Genomic DNA, 21,818 nt, shown 5'->3' on the forward strand with positions numbered 1-21,818 from the left:
ACAAGGTCATTGAGTCTAGCCCCCTGCCTTCACTAGCAGGACCAAATACTGATTTTGCCCAAGACCCCTAAGTGGCCTCTTCAAGGATTGAACTCACAACCCTGGGTTTAGCAGGCCAATGCTCAAACCACTGAGCTATCCCTGCCCCCCCCCCCATATAAAAGGCTAATTTCTTGTAAGTACTATAATGGGGCTTAAGAATGTGCTGAAATGTTTTGTTGAACAGCCTAATCCTTAATGGACAAACTGCCTGAGGGAGGGGCTGAGGTGGAATGTCCTATTGGTCCACTCATCCCTAGTTTATTGGGTGGTTTTATTATGGCCTGATGGGAGGGAGAAGAATGGGGAAAGCTTGATTACTGTCTTCTCAGCTTAAATAATGGGCAGAAGGGAAGAAAGAAAAGGAAATGTTCATCGAGGTGAAAGCCTAACAGATTTCTCCTGGACAAATTTCCCATCCCTAAGCCAAACAATAGCTAAGCACTCTGTAAAGTGACAGGACGTGTCCTCAGACAAACAAGCCACTCCCTTAAACATGAGGGAAACCTCTACAGGGAGCACCCTAGGCACATACGAATCAGAAAGGAAACCCAAAGTGTTCTGGTGAGGTTTAGATGTGAGCCCTGAAACAGAGCTGGGAAATGATGAAACATCCTAAACGTACGTTACCCTGGTGACAAGACAAGAGGTGTGAGGGTCCGCTGGGTGCAGGGCTGGGTCAGCCATGCTGCCAAACTGGCAGCCACAGAGCGCCCCCCAGCACTGGGAATTCCTCTCCCCTTTGACAGGGTGAACTGCTGGAAGGAAGGTGACTGCAAGGGAATAAGGATGATCTTGAGGTACAGGATGAGGTGGTAGGAGATCTGGTTTCTGTCCCCAGCTCTGTCCTTAGCACGTGGCTTTGGATGAGTCAGTTAGCCTCTTTGTGTCCCAGTGTCATCTTCTGTACAATAGTGATGTTCGTTCTTGCCTGCCTCTCCAAGTTACTGTGAGGAAACTTGGTAATGTCTGAGGGGTGTTCAAATAGTATGATAGTAACTGCTCTGGGGGAGGGATAGCTCAGTGGTTTGAGCATTGGCCTGTTAAATCCAGGGTTGTGAGTTCAATCCTTGAGGGGGCCATTTAGGGATCTGGGGCAAAAATCTGTCTGGGATGGGCCTGCTTTAAGCAGGGGGTTGGACTAGATGACCTCCTGAGGTCCCTTCCAATCCTGATATTCTATAGAAATGCCTGAAAGTTCATTTAAATGAATGCTCCAGTGTCAGCTGGGGTGGAGTATGGGCTGCATCAGGAGGTTGCTGTCTCTTCCTTGGGAGCATCACATCTTTCCCTCTCCTTTTGGTTAAAAGGAAACCTCTTTCCACTATTCCCCTCACTCACTCCACAAACATGTAGTAGATATTCTACCATACTCTTGGAAGCTGGATCCCTACATTCCCAAAGCTCTGGGGGCAGGTGTCATATCTGGGATCTGGTTCATCTCTGACCCTGACACTGCATGGTGATGGGTCATACCACAGTGCCTAGAAATATCCATGCAATTAATGCCCTGATGCAAAGTCACAAAGTCAGGGCATGATTTTGTGACTCTCTGTAGTGCCATTCAGCAGCAGGGGCAGGGGTGGGGGAACAGTGTTGTTGGGTAAAATCTGTTTCTGACCTGTTTTATGTAATGTCCATCTTGGATTTGTAAAAGGACAGCTAAGCCTCCATCTTGGATACCCTTCTCCTCAGATGATTTAGTGCCCTTTCAGCCTTTTTCAAATTAAGGTGGAAAAAGGTCAGGGCAGTTAGAGTCATGGGATAGCCATAATCTGCCTAGCAAGCGCAGGTTATTTAGTGAGTGGCACACCTGTCACTCAGGGCTGCCCATCTGAGCGGCAGCCAGTGTCCCACACAGTTCAGCTAGCTGCCAGGAGCCCCAGAGGGACCAGGACTCATAGGACTTTGGATTCTTGGTCTCTATTAACATACTTGCACTCAACTGCTACACACCATAGTGAACGCATACTTGCACTGAACTACGAGGTCAAGCAGAGACTGCGTGGCCAAGTACTGAAGACCTACCTGAGGGAGAAGATCTGCCCAAGAGGGAGAAGACCTGCCCAGAGGACCTGTCCAGAGAGAGAAGAATACCCAGTTTCTGAGTTCCTGTTTGGTGTCCAGCGACCCTGATTTTCACCACTATCCCTGTCGGTATCCTGAGTCTTTGTCGCTGTCTCTCTGTCTTCAGGATATGGTATTGTAATACCCATTGTGGTTTTCCTCTGTTTTACATCCATAGGTTAAGGGGGTTTAAGGGCTCTGGTAACTGTTAACAACCGAGTGTGTCTTGCTTATGTTGTTTATTGTCTGAAGGAGTCCTTGTCTAGTAGCATAATAAATATTGGTGTGTTACATCTTATTCTGCTTCTGTCTTAACAAATCACTTGATGATAGATGCAGGAGGGGGTGGGATCTGCAGACAGCCCATCTTCTGATCTGTGTAGAACATAGTTAAACTGTTTTGGACTAACAGTGTGGCCTGATAAACCACTGGACTAGGACTCAGGAGACCTGGGTTCTATCACTGGCCTGCTGGGTGACCGTGGGTGAGTCATTTCACTTCTGTGCCTCAGTTTCCCCATCTGAAAAATTTGGATAGTGATGCTGACCTCCTTTCACAAAGCCCTTTGAGACCTATGGATGAAAAGTGCTAGATAAGAACTAGGTATTATTATTTCCCTTATAGCTGCTCTAGAGACTGGATTCCCCAGTTCTTTTGTTCAGTTGTAGCAGCCATACCATGCATATGTCTGGTAGTGTGTGGCTCATATCTATGATCAGCTCTCTGCTCACTCTGAGACAAAACAAAGCAAGAGGAGCTTTAGTCAAAACCATCTACTTCATGAAAACTTCTCATAGGACTTCACATGGCTGTGCGTGTGTCTGAGACACAGGATGAGTATTACCACTTTAGCCAGTCAAGAACAACAGTGTTAATGGGCTCCCTGTGGAGACCTGTCCACTCCTCTACTGGCAGACTTGTGGCTACAAAACAGGATCTAGAAGGTTAAAATGGGGGACATGGAAGGAACTTCAGATCTCCTTGATTGCTACAGATGGTTCTGTTTAAGTGCAAACATCTTTTCAGCCCTTCTCTTGCAGCAAAGTCATAATGATGAGTTCATATATCACATACATTTTAATGGTGTAGTGTTTGCAGATGCAGGATTGTGACTTTCCTGCAGGATCAAGCAGAAAGAAAATCTTGGCCATGGCAGCAACAAAAATCCCCTTTAAACCACAGATCACTTCACAAATAGTTCAGGAAACACTAATCAAGTATATTTCAGTGTGAATAAAGGTTCTTTTTTCTTCTTTCAGAAAGAAAAGTACATGGCATGTTAACTTGTGACCTAGATAAAACAATGTGTATTTGTTTGTTTTGCTTATGGCCCTGTTTATAAGATGTTGTACATGCTGCAAACATTTTTTTGCATGTTGATGTCCAGTGTTGGACTACACTTTCATATTTTGCTGCCCAAGTTGTGGCTGAAGTTGTTTTGTGTACCAGTCAGGCAAGTGTGTACCAGTGAACTAGCTCTGCGCATGTGCATGAACCAGTTGTGCATCTGTGCATGTGAACTAGCTGTGTGAGTGTGAACATGTGCCAACTAGGTACTTGTTGTTTTGTAAATTAAACTTAGTTATGCATGTAGAATAGTGAAGAAATCCCACCTGTCTTTATCAGAGCACCATTTTAACAAGGATGAGAGGAGACATTCACTACCCCATACAGTTCCAGCAAGGAGACACAAAGGATGCTGGGGAGGTGTTCTTTAACCCTTTTCCATAACGTCTGCTATGAAGGGTTGACTGAGCCATTGTAACTAATTGATCCAAGGAATTTAGCCTTCTTATTCCAGTCACAAGTTATTCTCAAACAGATCATGCTTTTGCCAATTTGTTCATGACTTGCAACGGTTCAAGAAATAGTTTGTGTGAATGGATTTCAGTCAATAGGTGGATTGTGACTGGGTCATCGTAAGTATTCATTGTGTTGTAATTGGTGATTTCAGGCAATATGATCATCTTTTTCTAGAGCTGCCTGGAACATTTTCAGTGAAACAGTTTTCCACTGGAAAATGCCATTTTGGTAAAACTGCAAAATCACATTGATTTTGATGAAATTTTGTTTAGAAAAAAAAATTGTACCAGAAAAGTCAACTCAACATTTGACTTTTTTCCTAAATTAAAATGTTTCATTTTGAAACAACTTTTTGTTTTGAAATGTGTTTTCCAATATAAGAAGATTAATGTGTGTGTGTGTGTGAACACTGAAATGTAACATTTTACATTGAGCAAAAGAAAACACTTCAGTTGACCCAACGTGATTTTTTTTTTCATGAAAAATCTCAACATTTTGGCTTTGTCATGATTTGAGATTTCCCCACTCCCTCCAAATCTCCATTTTTTACAGGATTAAAACTCCGTTTTCTGACCACCTCTGAATTGTTTCTGCTCCCTGTTTGAGTGGCCTAAACATCATAGACAGAGGGAGGCCTTTTCCCTGTTTACAAATCTATGGCTGTTTATAATCATGATAGATTTTTTTTATCCAATTTTCTCCTTGGCCACCTGGCCGCTTCCTGAGCAAATGCTCATGCAAAGAGCTAGTCTAGTCTACACAGTCATAAAATGTGAAATTCCTTTCCATGCCCATTCTTGGAAATAAACCTTGCTTCCCAGAATGTCTGCGAATAAACAGGGTTGTGGATTCCAGTGAAGGAAAGAGACAGTGTTATTTGCAAGAACATTTCTTAATACTGTTTTGCCCAGCTCTAAGTTGTTTCAGTTCCACAAACAGCTTACTTGAGAGCATAGTGTTTACTTACTGAAGGACTGGCCCCAGAGAATGTTTCAGCCAAAGCGGGGATGAGACCAGAGCCTTGGGATTGCTTTATTGCAGGAATTGAATTAACTCATATTATCTCATTCTTTCTCTTTCTGTTCTTCATGTGTACAAGGCAGGGAACCATCCTGCATTAGGTAAGGGCAGGGGATGGACTAGATTATATAACAGGCCTTTGCCATCTCTAATTTCTATAATTCATTTATATAATTTATCCCTTTGATTTTAACTTCTGCCTGAAATTGGTTATTCTCTTCTCCCTAGTGAACAGCAGTTGGGATTATTCCATGTGGATTGGAGCTATGTAGAATGCATTTCTGTTCAGCTCAGTGTAGGCTGATTCTGTGTCACTGTCCCGCCTATATCTTTTTGCTCAAAAAAATTCTCCACTTCCATTGGTAGCTGAATTAATGAACCCACGTGAAATATTTAGGGCTCTATTTTGGCCAACTCCTCAAGGTTTGAGCCTGTTAACAGTCTTACTCTCTTTCTATCTCCTCCATCATGTGCTTCTAGGGGCAGCAGCAAATGGAGAAGAACCTCATTCTGGAAGGGCTAGGGGAAACTAGGAGGGGCACAGCCTGTGTGAACCCCTGAGTTTCATGCTGAGCTTGGAGGATCAAGTTAATAAAACTTAAAATGAGCGGTTCAGGAGCATTCACCTAGTAAAGCTCACTCAGTGAGACACCGCACAAGGGGCCTAAACCCAGTTGCAGTTCTGGTCATGAACATTTGTTACAGTTGGTCTGCGCTTTGACTTTCCATGTTACCACACCAAGCAATTGGAGAAAAATGGGATTTGGTCTCTTTCTTTGTAGACAACATGTTCCACACAAAACTGCTCATGGGCTACCAGTAAAATACTGTATTAATTGTAAGATTTTGATCTTGCTTTATAACTTCAGCTGGAAATAACTGGCTAATGGCCAGATTGTGTCTTTCAAAAAATTCTATGTATGGTGGGGGAAATTGTGGGGATCAATTTTTGTTGGAAGGGTGAGAAGCCTGAGATGTCATCCCGCTCCTCCTGCCCCACTTCTGCCTCTCTGGACGTTCTTCCACAGGCTTGAGTCTCCATAGTAGGGAAGCCAGAGCTAAGGAGTAGCATTGTACATCTCCATAGTAGCATCCCCACCACCATAAAAAAAATCCCCAACGCTGCAGGGTTCATCCCACATAAGATAATGCTGATACTGTCCATATTATTGTACAGTGGCTCCTTCTTTTGCACTCTGAATCCCTCTTTGAGGGTTTTTTGAGTGGCAGACGTTGTTGAGGAATCAATGGGCAGTGACTGCTGAGAAAGTTGTATTGCCATGAGTGGGGCCCTACAAATTCACAGTCCCTTTTGGTCAGTTTCACGGTCAGAGGATTTTAAAAACCATACATTTCATGTATCAGGGGGTAGCTGTGTTAGTCTGTATCTACAAAAACAACATGGAGTCTGGTGGCACCTTAAAGACTAACAGATTTATTTGGGCATAAGCTTTCGTGAGTAAAAACCTCATCCGAAGAAGTGAGGTTTTTACTCACGAAAGCTTATGCCCAAATAAATCTGTTAGTCTTTAAGGTGCCACCAGACTCCTTGTTGTTTTTATACATTTCATGATTTCATCTACACCTCTACCCCGATATAACACGAATTCTGATATAACGCGGTAAAGCAGTGCGCCGGTGGGGGGCGGGGCTGCGCACTCCGGCGGATCAAAGCATAATGAGGTTCACCCATAACGCGGTAAGATTTTTTTGGCTCCCGAGAACAGCGTTATATTGAGGTAGAGGTGTATTTAAATCTGAAATTTCACAGTGTTGTAATTGTTGGGGTCCTGACACAAAAAGGAGTTGTGCGGGTAGGGGAGTTGCAAGGTTATTGTAGGGAGGGTTGCAGTACTGCAGTACGCTTACTTCTGTGCTGCTGCTGCTGGCAGCGGCACTGCCTTCAGAGCTGGGCAGCTGGCGAGTGACGGCTGCTGGCCAGGAGCCCAGCTCTGAAGGCAGAGTCGCCACCAGCAGCAGCACAGAAGTAAGGATGGCATGGTATGGTATTGCCACCCTTCTGTGCTGCTGCCTGCAGAGCTAGGCGCCTGGCCAACAGCTGCTGCTCTCCAGCCACCCAGCTCTGAAGGCAATGCAGAAGTAAAGGTGGCACTACTACGACCCTCCTAAAATAATCTTGTGACCCCCCCTGCAACTCCCTTTTGGGTCAGGACCCCCAGTTTGAGAAATGTTGGTCTCCCCTGTGAAATCTGTATAGTATAGAGTTAAAGCACACAAAAGACCAGATTTCATGGGGGGAGACCAGATTTCACAGTCTGTGACACATTTTTCATGGCCGTGAATTTGATAGGGCCCTAGCCATGAGGTATGTGGGTCTGGGAAGTAGCATGGTGGTGTTGCACAGCTTGGTCCTGCTAGTGAAGGCAGGGGACTGGACTCAATGACCTTTCAAGGTCCCTTCCAGTTCTAGGAGATAGGTATATCTCCTTAATTTTTAACTGGACTCGATGACCTCTCGAGGTCCCTTCCAGTCCTATAATCTATGAAAAAAAAGCTGCCTCAGCTACTTGTGGGTATCTTGAGATTGGTAGCATTTCCCCTTGGTCACTCTGTAGCTATTGATAGGTTTGTACCGCTCTACCCCAACCCTCCCAGCAGTGGAGGAAAACTTTGTCCAGTGCCTTATTCCAGATTAAGATGATCTGTAAGAAACTCTGTGAACTGAACCCACCAAGTTTCCAGGCTTTAGGGGAATGGCCCTAAATTACTATCACTGTATACTCACCCGTCAGAATCCTTTTGATCATGAAGGATCTGCTCTAACTCCCACTGAAGTCAATAGAAATGTTCCCTTTAGGGCCTGTCTACACTTAAAACACTACAGCAGCACAGCTGCGCCGCTGTAGCGCCTTAGTTTATACCCTACCTATGCCAACATGAGGGATTGTCTTTTGGTTTAGGTAATCCACCTCCCCAAGAGTCAGTAGCTAGATCAACAGAGGAATTCTTCTGTCAACCTAGCAATGCCTACAGTGGGATTTAGATTGGCTTAACTATGCCACCTGGGTGTGGATTTTTCACACTGCTGACCGACTTAATTAAACCAACCTAATTTTCTAGTGTCAATCAGGCCTCACTGTAATGGAAGTTGGACTAGGTTCTGGCTGCTGATAGCCTCCAATCCATTTGAAATCTCTCACAGGAAAAACATTTCACCACAACTCTGTTTGCTCAACTCCTGAGCCTTGATTTCATTCACCTCTGGGTATCTCTCCACTTTGAAGTGGTGTCCCCATTATGGGTCCATAACATGGTCATTGTTCTAGTTCAGTCATGTTTTGTGCAGCGCTTTCTACGTGTTCTTGAGAAGCACTTTCTAAATTAGCTGGTGCATGTCACATACATAGTGGATTAATAAGGTCTCCACTTCTTGCTTCTTTCTGGGCCAAATATTCCATAGGCAGAAGTGCAGGTCTTCATGCAAAGACGCACCTGTGACTCGGCATGGTTCCCACAATCACACATGCAGAGTGAGTAAATGCACATGCCAATGGCAAGTTAGACACAATAAAGGCCTCTTGGGAGCTGTTTGGATGATACCATATGCTGTAAACCTGGGCCGAGGGGGAGGGGAAATCCTGCATGCTGTTCCTGCCTTGGGCCATTGTAAATGGGTGTCAAATACACCAAGGTTCTGCACAACATAACTCCCCTGGGATCACAGGCAATGAGTTTTTTTTTTTTGCTCATGAGTGCTCCAGTCCCACTCCTCCCCAAAGCCCAGCTCCTGCTCAGCCACTTCTGCTGAGGCTCCGCCCCCTCCCCTGAGGCTCCTCCCACCCACCTGCTGCTCACTCCTTTCTGCCCCCCCGAGCTCCTCCTGCCCGCTCCTCTCCGCCCTCTCCCCTGAGGGCCCCCCACTGCTTACTCCTCTGTGTCCCCTCCCCGAGCGCCTCTCACCTGCTCCTCTCCGCACCCTCCCCTGAGGCTCTTCCCACACACCTGCAGCTTGCTCCTCTCCACCCCAGAGGGCCAGCCCAACTGTCACTTGCTCCTTTCTGCCCCTTCCTGCCTTAAAGGTGAGTGATGGGTGGAGGGAGTGGAGAGGAGTGAGCGGCAGACGCCCTGGGGGAAGAGGTGCAGCATCGGTGGGACTATGGGGAAAGAGGCCAAGTAGGGATGGGGCCTCGGGGCAGAGAGCAGGTGGTGCCACAGTTTGTGGGTGCTGAGCACCCTTTTTTTTTTCCATGGGTGCTTGAGCCCTGGCGCACCCACGGAGTCAGCCTGGAATGCCCTCAAAGAGACAGAAATGAGGTGGTTCTACATCCCTTTATGGCATTGGGATACTATAAGAGAAACTTGAGTGAATGGGATCCTCTGGGAAACTAAAGTACTTACAATATGTGGCTTATATATAGTGCCTGTTACGCTGAGAGGTACTGGTGACTGCATGGATCATAAACCTCTTTGAAACTGGGTGTGAATGCACCTTTCAATTAACATAACTGTCAGGATAAGTTAATCACAAGCCTCCCCGCCCCCTTAAGTCAAAAGGGGTTGTGAACTTGCCCAGGAGTTTTGGCCTAGTGGAGAGAGGGGTTTTGCTGAATAGTATTTGGGGAAGGTAGTGTGCGTGAGTCTGACCGACCAACCCAGAGAGAAAACTAGGGAGAGGTTCTGGGGGTGGGCGTTCTGGCTCATAAGCTATGAAACTACTTCTTTTGCCTTTGGGTCCTTCTGCATTAGGAGAAGCAGGACTTTGTACATTTCTTGTAAATAAACAAGATTGCATCAAAGACAATACCAGACTGTAACATCAATTTCAAGTCCCAGCTGGAATATTCCCAGGATCCTGGACTAAGACTCGCTGATGGGATCAGCAAGGGGTAACGCACACCTTTCAACCACTGATCGTAAAACGCTTTACAAAGGAGGTCATGGGTAAACGGGTTAGCCCATTTTACAGCTGGGGAAACTGAGGCATAGAGCGGTGATGTGACTTGCTCAAGGACACCTAGCAGGCCAGTAACAGCCTGAGGATGAAGATCATATACCCCAATATGATACTGAAAGAGGAGTTTTGAGGAACACGATCTGAACTCCATTACTGCCCTGGCCTACTCTAGGAAGAGTGTCTGGTAATGGGATCGCACATTCTGTTATTGCGCAGAGATGTTGCAAGAAGGGATGTTAAGGCATTCATATTGAAAGTGAGAGCTGGATTTTACTGGCATTGTGTACAACAAATATGAGATGTTGCAGCAATGCATGCCTGACTTTGAAGAAAAGCTTGTTTACATCGCAGAAATTCTTTGGGAACAGTTCAACCAGGAGGAAATGTGACCCCTACAACAGTGCCAAAAACAGAGACCTCTGGTGATCTGCCATGGAAGTGCCAGTTGTTTAGCTTCTGAAGCCAGAAGGGATCAATGTGATCATTTGACCTCCTGTCTAGCACAGGCCATAGAACTTACCCAAAACAATTCCTACAGCAGAGCTTTCAGAAAAACATCCAATCTTGATTTTAAAATTGCTGGTGGTGGAGAATCCACCACAACCCTTGGGCTATTGTTCCAACGCTTAATTACCCTCACAGTTAAAATGTGATGACTTATATCTAGTCTGAATTAGTCTAGCTTCAGCTGCCAGCGATTGGATTGTGTTATTTCTTTCTCTGCTAGACTGAAGAGCCCATTATTAAATATCTGTTCCCCTTACAGACTGTAATCAAGTCACTCTCTTCACCTTCTCTTTTTTAAGCTAAAGAGATGGAGCTCCTTGAGTCTATGACTATAAGGCATGTTTTCCAATCATTTCATCAGTCTCATGGCTCTTCTTTGAACCCTCTCCAATTTATCAACTTCCTTCTTGAACTGTGGTCACCAGAGGGACAGAGTATTCCAGCATCAGTCACACCAGCACCAAATGGGGGGCGGGGAGGGGGAGGAAGGTGGTAGCTGGGGCAGAAACAGGGAGCACTTTAACATATATATTTTTTCCAAAATTTCTAAAAAGAATTCTAATACTCTCTCCCTTCTCCACCCCGATGCAAGTTTCCCTGACACCCATCAGAATGGAAAAGAAAGGGCATTGACTGGTGAGTGAAACAAGGGAGCCATGCTGATGGTTGGTGATTCAGGAAAGGGCAAACCCAAGCCATGCAGCATGTGAGATCACAACATTTGGCCAATGGAGGGACGGTAGATTTTAGGGGAAAACAACAAATATAAATCTCTTGGGGGCCAAATCTTCCCTCTCCCTCAAAAAAATAAAAAAAAAGGGAGCAAAGGCCAGCAGAAAACCCCACAAAGGTCTCGGAGCATTTCTGTTGCTTGCTTTCCTTGAGGGGAACACGATGGAAATTGAGTTTCTGCTGTATGCCCCATTGTTTGGGGGGGGGGGGAGGAGGGAGGTGGAGACCTGGCAGAGTTCACAGGAGGTGAGAGGAGCCCTCTACCTCCATGAAGCCCAACGAAGCAGTCAAATGCTGCAGATCTCAGGGGCTGCGTCCACAGAGCTGGCTCCTTTCACAGTGCTCCCCCTACCCTCTTGGCAGTGTGGCTCCTGCAGCTGTTATGAAAGATCCAGGCAAAGCTGATAAAAGAAAGAGGAATGAAAAGAACCCCCCCCCCCCCGTCACGTGTGGGTTGTTTTCAAAGGGTGGCATTGCTGCTCTCCCAGGCAACAGCAGGCTGAGAGGCAACTTGGGCGGGCAGGTGACCTGGGCAAAGGAAGAAGAAGTGCCAGCTCGTGCTGAGCTCAGGATGCTGTTTACAATCAACAGCGAACTATAAAAGGAAAGGGGGAAGGAGAGGGAGCTGCTGAAATCTCCATGGCGACGGTTAACCTGTTGCAATGGATGCCTTGGAGGGACTGGCACTGACCAGGTCGTTAGGAAGAAAAGCGCCTGGCACAAGAATGGCAGGATCCTTATTACACACATGGCCCATAGTGAGGTGTCGCTTTCCAAGCCTGCTTGTCAGCACACAAGAAAAATTGCACTGAAATAACATTAAGATTAAGAAATTCAAGAAGTGCAGGCCAGCTGTTGCTCCAACTCTGAACAAGAGAGGCCCAAATCTCGGGGAGATGGGGCAAGGATGCAGCATCAGCATCATGATGACTTTTGTGGCTTTCTTCACAGACTTTGGGGGTACAAAAATGATCAGTGTTTTGAGCACTTTTTGAAAGGGAGGGAGAGAAAAAGAGGGATGAGAAAAGAGAACTCCCCCTGGAAGATCAGCCAGGGCCATAGGCGGCGAGTTATATTCTTTTGTGGTGCCTGGGCTCCAGGAATATTCAGGGCTAGTGGCTCTGCTCCACCAATATTTGGAGCTGGGTCTCTCCCCCCACCCGCCACGCCTCCCCCCACGCGTCTCCCCGCCCCGCCGCATCCCTGCCTGAAAGAAAGCGGCGCACTCCCGTGCCTGCTTGTGCTGCCGGTGTAGCACATTCCTACGCGGAGTGGTATCCTACATTACACCGGCTCCCGGCATCAACTGCTGTCTGCTGCCCCAGGGTCCTAGTGTCCCCCTCTCCCATCCGCTAATGGCAGGGCAGGCTACCCTTACCCTGCCCATCTGCCCTAGTCCTGAGCCTCTCCAACACCCCAAACCCCTCATCCCCAGCCAGAGCCATCATCCTCCCATACCCTAATCCTCTGCCCCAGCCCTGAGCCCCCTCCTGCATCACAAACTCCTCATCCTCAGCCCCACAGCCCACAGCACAACCCTCTGCCCTAGCCCTGAGCCCCCTCCCATACCCCAAACCCCTCATCCTCAGCCCCACAGCCCTCACCCCTGCACCCCCTCCTGCCCCCAAACTCCCTCCCAGAACCTTCACCCCTCACCCCCTCCTACGCCCCCATCCCAGAGCCTGCACCCCTCATCCCCTCCTGCACACCCACCCTCTGCCCCAGCCCGCAGCCTGCACCCCTCCTGCACCCTAATCCCCAGCCCAGGACCTGCACCCCAAACTCCCTCCCAGAGCCTTAGGCGGGGAGGGGGGGGCAGAGTTGGGAGGGGCGGGTTCTGGGCACCGCCAAAATGTCTACAAAGCTGCCGCCCATGGCCAGGGCTAGACAGTAACTTCACTATCTGTCCTGAGAAAAGGGACCGTGTGCACTGTACTGCCCGTGGAGCAGACTGGGGATACATTCTGAGTCACAATTTGTTCTCTGATTACCACCCGGCTTTAGGGGGAAGTAGTATGCTAATACCTGTGGCTCAGCTCTGCTGGCTAAGGCTTTGTGGCAGTGGAATCAAATTATTTTCCATTCCCTGTCCCTGCTTGGGGGGAGAGGCGGGAGGGGGAGAGTAGCAGCCCTGCCTTCTCCACAACTCGCTATTGTATGTATAGGGCTGCCATTACTATAATATCTAAGCACCTCACACGCTTACACCCGGTGAGGAAGAGAAGTACAGATGCTTACAGACGGGGAATGGAGGCACCAGGTAGATGAAGTGTCTTGCCCAAGGTCACATAGAAAGTGCATAGCAGAGCAGGGTCTAGTGCCCTAACCAACAGACCATCGTCCTATCGCTGTAACTGGTAATGCTTATTACAACTGGCAAAGGTGCCCCACCTTGTGCAAGAAGCCAAGCCAAAAGCATGCGGAAACCATTGGTACTGTGTTGTTACTGTAGGAGAGAGGGTTTTGTAATGACTGGGCCAGATTGTGGCCGTTTCCCCATCCATCTGTCCCTGGGCTTGGGCTGTCCATAACTGCAGTGCTCCTATTATCTTGAGCGGAAAGGGAGTCCAGGGCCCTGCAAGTACTAGCCTCATCAAAGGGGCTAGCAAGGGCCTAAAGCCAGCAGGGTCATAGCTCTGCTACCCTGCATGCAGAGTTGCTCTTGGAAGGGAGTTCATGCTGCACTCTCTTAATGAGTGACACACACCTCAAAGGCGCCCAGGCGACACCACATCAGCTGCTTCTCAGGGCTGTGCTTTAATGGCATGATCTTGGAATGTGTCAGGTACAGGAAAGATCATTGGCAGGGTCAGTGCAAGCAAATCTGGGGCCTCCGTACAGGAATTAGATTGAGCCCCCAGACCCCAAAACTGCAAGACCCAATATTCAGTGTGTTACCTTCTCCTCTGCCTGCTTTAAACTCTCACGCTATGGCAGCTGGAGGCTGAGGCCCAGGGGAAAAGCCAATGCATGAGAATTGGCCTGTTTTTTTGGGGAAGGGAGACAGAGGCTGAGCTGATGCAGGTTTCCAGTTAAACAGCATGAGGAGGGGAAACTGTGAGGTGCCCAACCAGGGCTATAACAAAGGGGCGACACCCTGATGCCCTAGGGGCTTATGTTATAGTCGCCATAGAGCTCTTGGGCAGTGGGAAGTGGCTCAAAGCCCAAGCTACACCGTACTGGAGTGTGACTGTAAACATTACACTTGCATTCCAGACTATCCCTGTTTGGAGGAAGCCCCCATGACTGCAGGTTCCACAGAATTGTCTTAATTGGCCCAGAGAAGTGGAGAGAAGTGACATGATCCCAACTGAGCCCCAGCCAGCTCGCTTGACTCTTCTTCCGAGTCTGACATAATGGACATCAGTAACCCACATGAGTAAACTAGTGTATGTACTGCTCTTATGTGCCAAGCTCTGCATCACATATACATGGAAATCACCAAATCCACCTGCAATAAACAAAGGTAGGGTTACCATTTGTACGGATTCCCCCGGACATGTCCGGCTTTTTTGAGTTAAAAATAGCGTCCGGGGGGAATTTGTAAATGTCCAGATTTCCCCTCCATGCAGAGCATGCGCGGCTTACAGGGCAGCCGGACGGATCGTGCCACTCGCACGGGGCTCCGGCAGCCAGAGCCCTTCCTCCACTTCCCCCTCCTCTCCCCTTCAACTTGAGATCACTCCCCTCCTCTCTCTCCCTCCCCCCCCCCCCCGCATTCGCAGATCGCCAGCCGGCCATTCGCCTCGGGCCTCCGGCAGTCTGGAGCTCCGACCCTCCTCCTGCTCCCCTTCCTCTGCTGCCGAGCGCGCTGCTCTGCAGCACGGTAAGGGGGCCGGGGGTCAGAGAAGCGGCAGGGAGGTTCTGGAGGGGGTAGTTAAGAGACAGGAAGCAGGGGGAGGGTTGGATGGGTCAGGAGTTCGGGGGGGGGCTGTCTGGGGGTTGGGGGTGTAAGGTTTTGGACAGTCAGAGTACAGGTGGGGGGGTCTCAGGAGGGGACAGTTACGGGACAAGGCACAGGGAGGCTTAGGTAGGGGGTGGGGTTCTGGAGGGCAGTTAGGAGCAGGGGTCCCAGGAGGGGGCAGTCAGGGGACAGGGAGCAGAGGGGTTTAGATGGGTCAGGAGTTCTGGGGGGGGCTGTCAGGGGGTGGTGGTGTGGATAAGGGTTGGGGCAGTCAGGGGACAGGTAGGGGGTAGGGTCCTAGGGTGCCAGTTAGGATGTGGGGAAGGTCTCAGGAGGGGGCAGTCAGGGGACAAGGAGCAGGGAGGCTTAGGTAGGGGGTGGAGTCCTGGGGGGCAGTTAGGGGCAGGGGTCCCAGGAGGGGGCAGTCAGGGGACAAGGAGTGGGGGGGAGGGTTGGGGGTTCTGAGGGGGCGGGAAGTGGGAGGGAGTGGAAGGGGCAGGGGCGGGGCTAGGGCAGGAAGGGGGCGGGGCTAGGGTGGGGTTCCTCCCGTCCTCTTTTTTGATTGTTGAAATATGGTAACCCTAAACAAAGGAAATGAGGAAGCGACTAGCTGTAAAATTAATGAGAACATGATCTAGCTCGTATGGAAATACATGTCGGGGTTTGGCGAGAGTAGGGGGTGATAGGCTAGGTGAAAAGGGGACCTGTTCAGGGACAGCTGGGCTTTGCAAGCCCTCAGGAACACTCCCATGGAAGTTAATGCTGGACATCCTCAGCATTCTCCTGCAGAACCTGCTCTGTGCTCTTGACGCCCCCCCCCCCCAGTGGGATGGAGCAGAAGGCAATGCCAACACAGCTCTTAAGGAGGAGGCTGTTCTTTGGGATGGTGTGATTTGACTCCTGCTTTATAAGTACAGAAGATAAGGGGGTTATTTTTTCTTATATGTCTGATTTTTAACCTTTCAGCATCCCTTAAATGTCAATAAAAGGGAGCATCCATTCATAGTTAAATGCTGTACCAAAGGTCCTGCTGCACGCTCTGCCTCTGTTAGTGCCCTGGGGGCAGTGCTTACTTTGTAATGAAAGAGATGCTGGAGCTCAAGCAATTAGGTGCTGAGGCTCAAGCAATTTTTGTACTTTTATAACTGATGCAGCAAGCCTAGAGCTGCCAGGGCTATAGACTGCCAAGCCTAGAGATGCCGGGGCTATGAACTGCCAAGCCTAGAGATGCTGGGGCTATGAACTGCCAAGCCTAGAGCTGCCAAGGCTATAGACTGCCAAGCCTAGAGATGCCGGGGCTATGAACTGCCAAGCCCAGAGGTGCTGGGGCTATGAACTACCAAGCCTAGAAGTGCCAGGGCTCAGCCCTGGCAAACCCTGGCACAAATTAAGCACTGCCCCTGGGGGCAGGGTGGGTGAAGGCCCACCTCCACAGCACTGGTCTCTCCTTCCTCTCACACTGCACAAGCACCTCTGGAATGGTTCCTTGGAAGTGGGAAATGGGGATGGCCAAAGAGGGGGTTTCTGAGGGCAGAGGTGTCAAGGAAATCCATAACAGCACAGTTGCTGCCATTGTGCTAGCAGAGGTCTGCGAGGGCTAGAGAAGGAGCCAGTGAGATGCACAGCACAGAGCCTCTGTCTGGATGGCCGATGCCACCACAGTTCCTGGAGGAGCCAATTGTTTTGAGGGCTTATCCACCTGCTTCTTCTGGGTGTGTGTGGCAAGGGGAAAATCTGCCCTCCTGTGAAATAATATATAGGCAACTGAGGCTAGGTCTACACTACCCGCCTGAATCAGCGGGTAGAAATCGATTTCTCAGGGATCGAATTATCGCGTCTCGTTGGGACGCGACAATCGATCCCTGAATCGACGCGCTTACTCCACCAGCAGAGGTAGGAGTAAGCGCCGTCGACGGGGAGCCGTGGAGGTCAATTTTGCCACCGTCCTCACAGCGGGGTAAATCGGCTCCGATACGTCGAATTCAGCTACGCTATTCGCGTAGCTGAATTTGCGTATCTTAAATCGACCCCCCCCCGTAGTGAAGACCTGCCCTGAGAGGTTGAAGTAGTAGTTTCCTTCCTTTACCCAGGCATTTCTGCAGAGATAACACATCCCCAGCTGATCACCCGAGGCTAACCAGCCATGTTGTTAAGTGTTCCTCTGCCATAGCGCAAGAGCTGTTGTTTAGCCTCTGTGTTACATTTTTGAAAATCATTTTGCGTTTAATTAGCAAATCTGTTTTACTCCACCCCAAATTAACTGTAATGTTGTGTTCAGTTCTGGGCACCACAATCCCAGATTGTAAACTCTGTGGAAGTAGAGAAAGGGAATTTGAACATAGATATCTACATCTACACTACAGTGGGGAGTCGATTTAAGATACGCAAATTCAGCTACGTGAATAGCGTAGCTGAATTCGACGTATTGCAGCCGACTTACCCCGTTGTGAGGACGGCGGCAAAATCGACTTCTGCCGCTTTTTGTCGGCGGCGCTTACTACCACCTCCGCTGGTGGAGTTAGAGCGCCGATTTGGGGATCGATTGTCGCGTCCCAACGGGACGCGATAAATCGATCCCCGAGAGGTCGATTTCTACCCGCCGATTCAGGCGGGTAGTATAGACCAGACCTATGTCTCTAGGAATAGAGTAAGAGTCAGGCTAACAAAGTCAGGCTGACACTGACTCTAATAACGCGAGACTTGAAGGCAGGGCCTAGGCGGGCAGAAAGCGAGTGGGAACAGACTGTAAGAGATACTGTTTTGACCTTGTGTTAGATAAGAATGGAATGTAGACTGTGGCAGAAATTAATGAGAAAAGTGAGATATCAGGAAGAAATATGTAAAACAAAATGCAGCTGTCGCTCATTATTGTATGTCACAAAAGGTATAAAAGCTTGCCCTAATTGTTTATTTAGCGGAGACCTTCCTGTGTGTACTCTTCCCGTGCATATTGCAATTGCTCGAAATAAAGCTGCCTCTGGCTTGTTGCTTCAAACTCAGAATGAGGACATTGTTTTCTTCCACAATTTGGTGCCGTGACTTGGATGGCAATGCCCAGCTGAGACAGCGACAAACTACTACGGACTGTTCCCCTGTGAACCCCATGGCGCCATAATAGAGGTAAGAGACCTTTTGAAATCTCTACTGGGGTGTCGCAGGAGGACTGCCCGTGGGGCTGTCTGTCCCTTTGGGGCTCACGCCATTCGAACTTATTGTTTTGCAACAAGATCAGATGTAGAGCGGTTCTGAGGACGTTGTTTTCTTCCACAGCTCATTAGGGAAGAGACTAGCTTTTTGTTTGGCGTTTGCACAGCACCTAGCACAATGGGGTCCTGGTCCATGACTAGGAGTGCTGGGCGTTACTATAACGACAACAATAATAATTCATAATAAATGCTGACTAACTGGAGAGAATTGAAGCAAGAAGGATTCAGGGAATGATATTGCCCTGATTCCTTGCTCATTTCCACCAGTGTCCTCTTGGCGCTGGTGGAGATACCCTGATTTATTCCAGTGTGAGAGGAGACTCAGGCTGTCTGAGGGATGCTTATAATAACTAAGTATAATTAGCTATTATGTCTATACAATGTCTAAGGTTGGACACAATTGTCTCCAAGAGTTTAAAGGATATAAACACAAGAAAGGGGAAGACTTGTTCAGAGTGGTACAAAGAGGGTTAACTAGGAGCAATGGGACACATGTGAGCAAAAGAAAATTGAAAGTCAATATGAAAAAAATCTTCCTAACTATGAACAAGTGGCCTCTGGATCAGTTCCCAAAGGGGAGTAGTGGGAGGCCTGCGATCTGAGTTACTTAAAGCTTGACTGGATGATATATCAGAAAATCTAGTGCTGGGAACACTTTTACCCTGAACAAAATTAGTTTGACCTAAAGATCTTTTTCATCTAGGATTTATATGATTCTATATAATGAGTTAACTGAAAGAGTGACCATTTGTTTAAATGAACATGGTTTAAAGATGGGCAAGGAGTTAGAGGCTGTTTGCTTTTGTCTGTAAAGTCTACAGTTCTCTTGCTTTTAACAGGAGTCTTCCATTCCTTATCTCTTCCCACCCCACCAATTTCACTTCCTAGCTATACACTGCAGAAGCCAACCTACTAGGTTTTTCACAGGAAAACATCAGGGCAAGGTTTAAAAAGCCTGGTTAATTTTATAACATTGGTAACATGTGTAGTTAAAGCTTTACTTTGTTCTTGAGCATCAGGTATTGAGCACTGCTGGACTCAGGATACTGGATTCCATTGAGCAATGATCTGAATAAACACAGCAGTGCGAACAGCTCACAAAATTAGAATGGTCTTTGAACAGCAACAGTCTTGTGATCCTCGAAGGATAAGGGTAAGAAGATGGATTATGTGATACATTATATCGGACCACAATTAAGGCTTCTCACTTTCTTCTATTATCTTTGAAATGCCTAAGGGCTATCCCCTGCCTCACCCCCATCACTCTGTTAGCTAGCATGCGTGTGTTTTTTCATATCAAGGCTCTCTTGCTGGGGTCTGCTAGGAAGAGAAACTCCAGGGGAGGGAAAAAGGGAGAGAAGAAAGAAGATTTGAAGTGTGGGGTGAGAGCGTATTTCCTCATCACAAGAGAGCACACTCAACACTAGAGGAGCTGGCCACGAAAACTCATTGAAAAGGAATGAAACAGCAGATGTAAACTAACTAGTAATCTGAATTACTAATTTGCATTTCAGCTGAAGAGTCACTTTTCCGAGCGAGGACAATTGCATAAAACCTGCAACAGAGATAAACAGTTTATGTGACTAGCTAATTAATAGACTAAATATCAGTTTTTTCACTAGGATGTTTCATTCATGAAAGCAATGACAGCTGCTAGCTCTGCTTTAGTTGAGGGTCTGGCTGCATTTCCAGGATAAACTCTTGTTTTGAGTAACTTACCACTCAGCTATAAAACATTGCTGGGGTGGATGAGGATTCCTCAGGGAAACAGTGTAGAAAAAATAAGATTCCCGCCTCTCGCAGAGCATACGCATATCTTTGAAGCCTTTCCCAGAATCAAACTGAGCTTTTGGTGACATTTGGAAAAGTTATTTTTTAAGAGCCAGATTCTGCCACTCTTACTCAAACTGAACAGTGGGACAAGGGCACTGAGCGGCATTATTCCCCAATGGGGCCAGTCAAGACCTCTCTTGCACACCCATGCAGGGGAGAAAGGATCATAGGAGCTTACGTTTGCTACCTGCATTGCTGGAGCCCCCATGAAGAGGAGAGCAACTGCTGCCAGCTGCTCCTCCTCATCCCATGCAGGGGTGGGTGGGCATGGGCAGAGAGTGGGCAGTGCTGATAAGTATCCTAGCACTGGGACAGATGGGGAAGCTGGCGCAGTTCATTTCTCCCATAGGGTGAGGCACAGGCTGGTTCATGTCCTGGTCCTGAGGCAGTGCAGCTATGTCACTTAGTGTGGATGACAGGGTTACAGTCCTGCTTCATGTAAGCTAGTGTGACTGAACCTGGCCCTACATGATTTTTTATTTACCTGCTCTTCTGAATTTCCCGATTCCATTCAAGACCAGAAGTAGGTTTGGAAACGCATTCCAATTTTTGGCCACTTCTCTGATCCAAATCAGTTATGGGCCTAAAGCCAAGTCTGCTTCACGAATTCAAAACAACACAACACTGCTTCCAAGGTATAGGGGGAATAGATGTGAAAGGCCACCTTTCGGGCGCTGGGTTTGTGCCGTCTTGTTTAAGTGTAATTTAGCCAGACTATAGTCCATAGTGTGGATAACAAGGGCCTTTGGCATTTTTTAAAGACAAGGAGTGTCCTATTTATTGACTAAAAATTGCTGACTGCACAGATTCTGTTAGTTCCAGAACATTTTCTTTTAAAAAAAAACCCCACGTGTATCCATGACAAATTGCAGTGGCTCCAGCCTGGCTCTCAGAAGGGAGCTGTGGCAGTCTCTTGGATCAATCATATGTGTTTTATCAACTACTTCATCATCATGTATACACATTATAGAAATGTACCCCTGCAGCATGATACATTCAACTTCTGGTCACTTGGTGCTTTACGTGGCTGTATTGTATTGTTAGTTTAGATTGTAAGTTCCTTGGGTCAGAGACCACATCTCCTCTATGTTCTGCACTGTACTAAGTACATTATAATACAGAAATAATGACAACAATAGAGGGGCAACCATGTATTTTAAATGTATACCGCTAGGCCAACATTTTCAAAATTGCATGACTAAAGTTAGATACCTAAATAATGGCCTGACCCAGCTCCCACTGAAAACAAAGGGAAGGTCCCTATTAACTTTGAAGGAAGCTGGATCAGAACCTAAATGGCATGATCTTCAGAGGTGCTGAGCTGCCACTAACTTTAGTAGGACTTTTGCATGAGTAACCATTTCATGATTTGGCCCTATCATAAAGACATTATTGTCTGTCTTATACATCTCATGATAGCTTCCCCTACATAAGAACATAAGAATGGCCATACTATGTCAGACCAATGGGCCATCTAGCCCAGTATCTTGTCATCCAACAGTGTTTGGTGCCCAATACTTCAGAGGGAATGAACAGAAAAGGGCAATTGTTGTCTAGTCCAAGCTTCTGGCAGTCAGAGGTTTAGAGAAACCCAGAGCATGGGGTTGTGTCCCTGATCACCTTGGTTAATAGCTATTGATGGACCTATCCTCCATGAAGATATCTAATTCTTTTTTGAACCCAGTTACTTTGGCCTTAACAACATCCCCTGGCAATGAGTTCCACAGTTGACTGTGCGTTGTGTGAAGAAGTACTTCCTTTTGTTTGTTTTAAACCTGCTGCCTATTAATT

This window comes from Malaclemys terrapin, chromosome 4, assembly GCF_027887155.1.
Source record: "Malaclemys terrapin pileata isolate rMalTer1 chromosome 4, rMalTer1.hap1, whole genome shotgun sequence".
Classification (NCBI taxonomy): domain Eukaryota; kingdom Metazoa; phylum Chordata; order Testudines; family Emydidae; genus Malaclemys; species Malaclemys terrapin.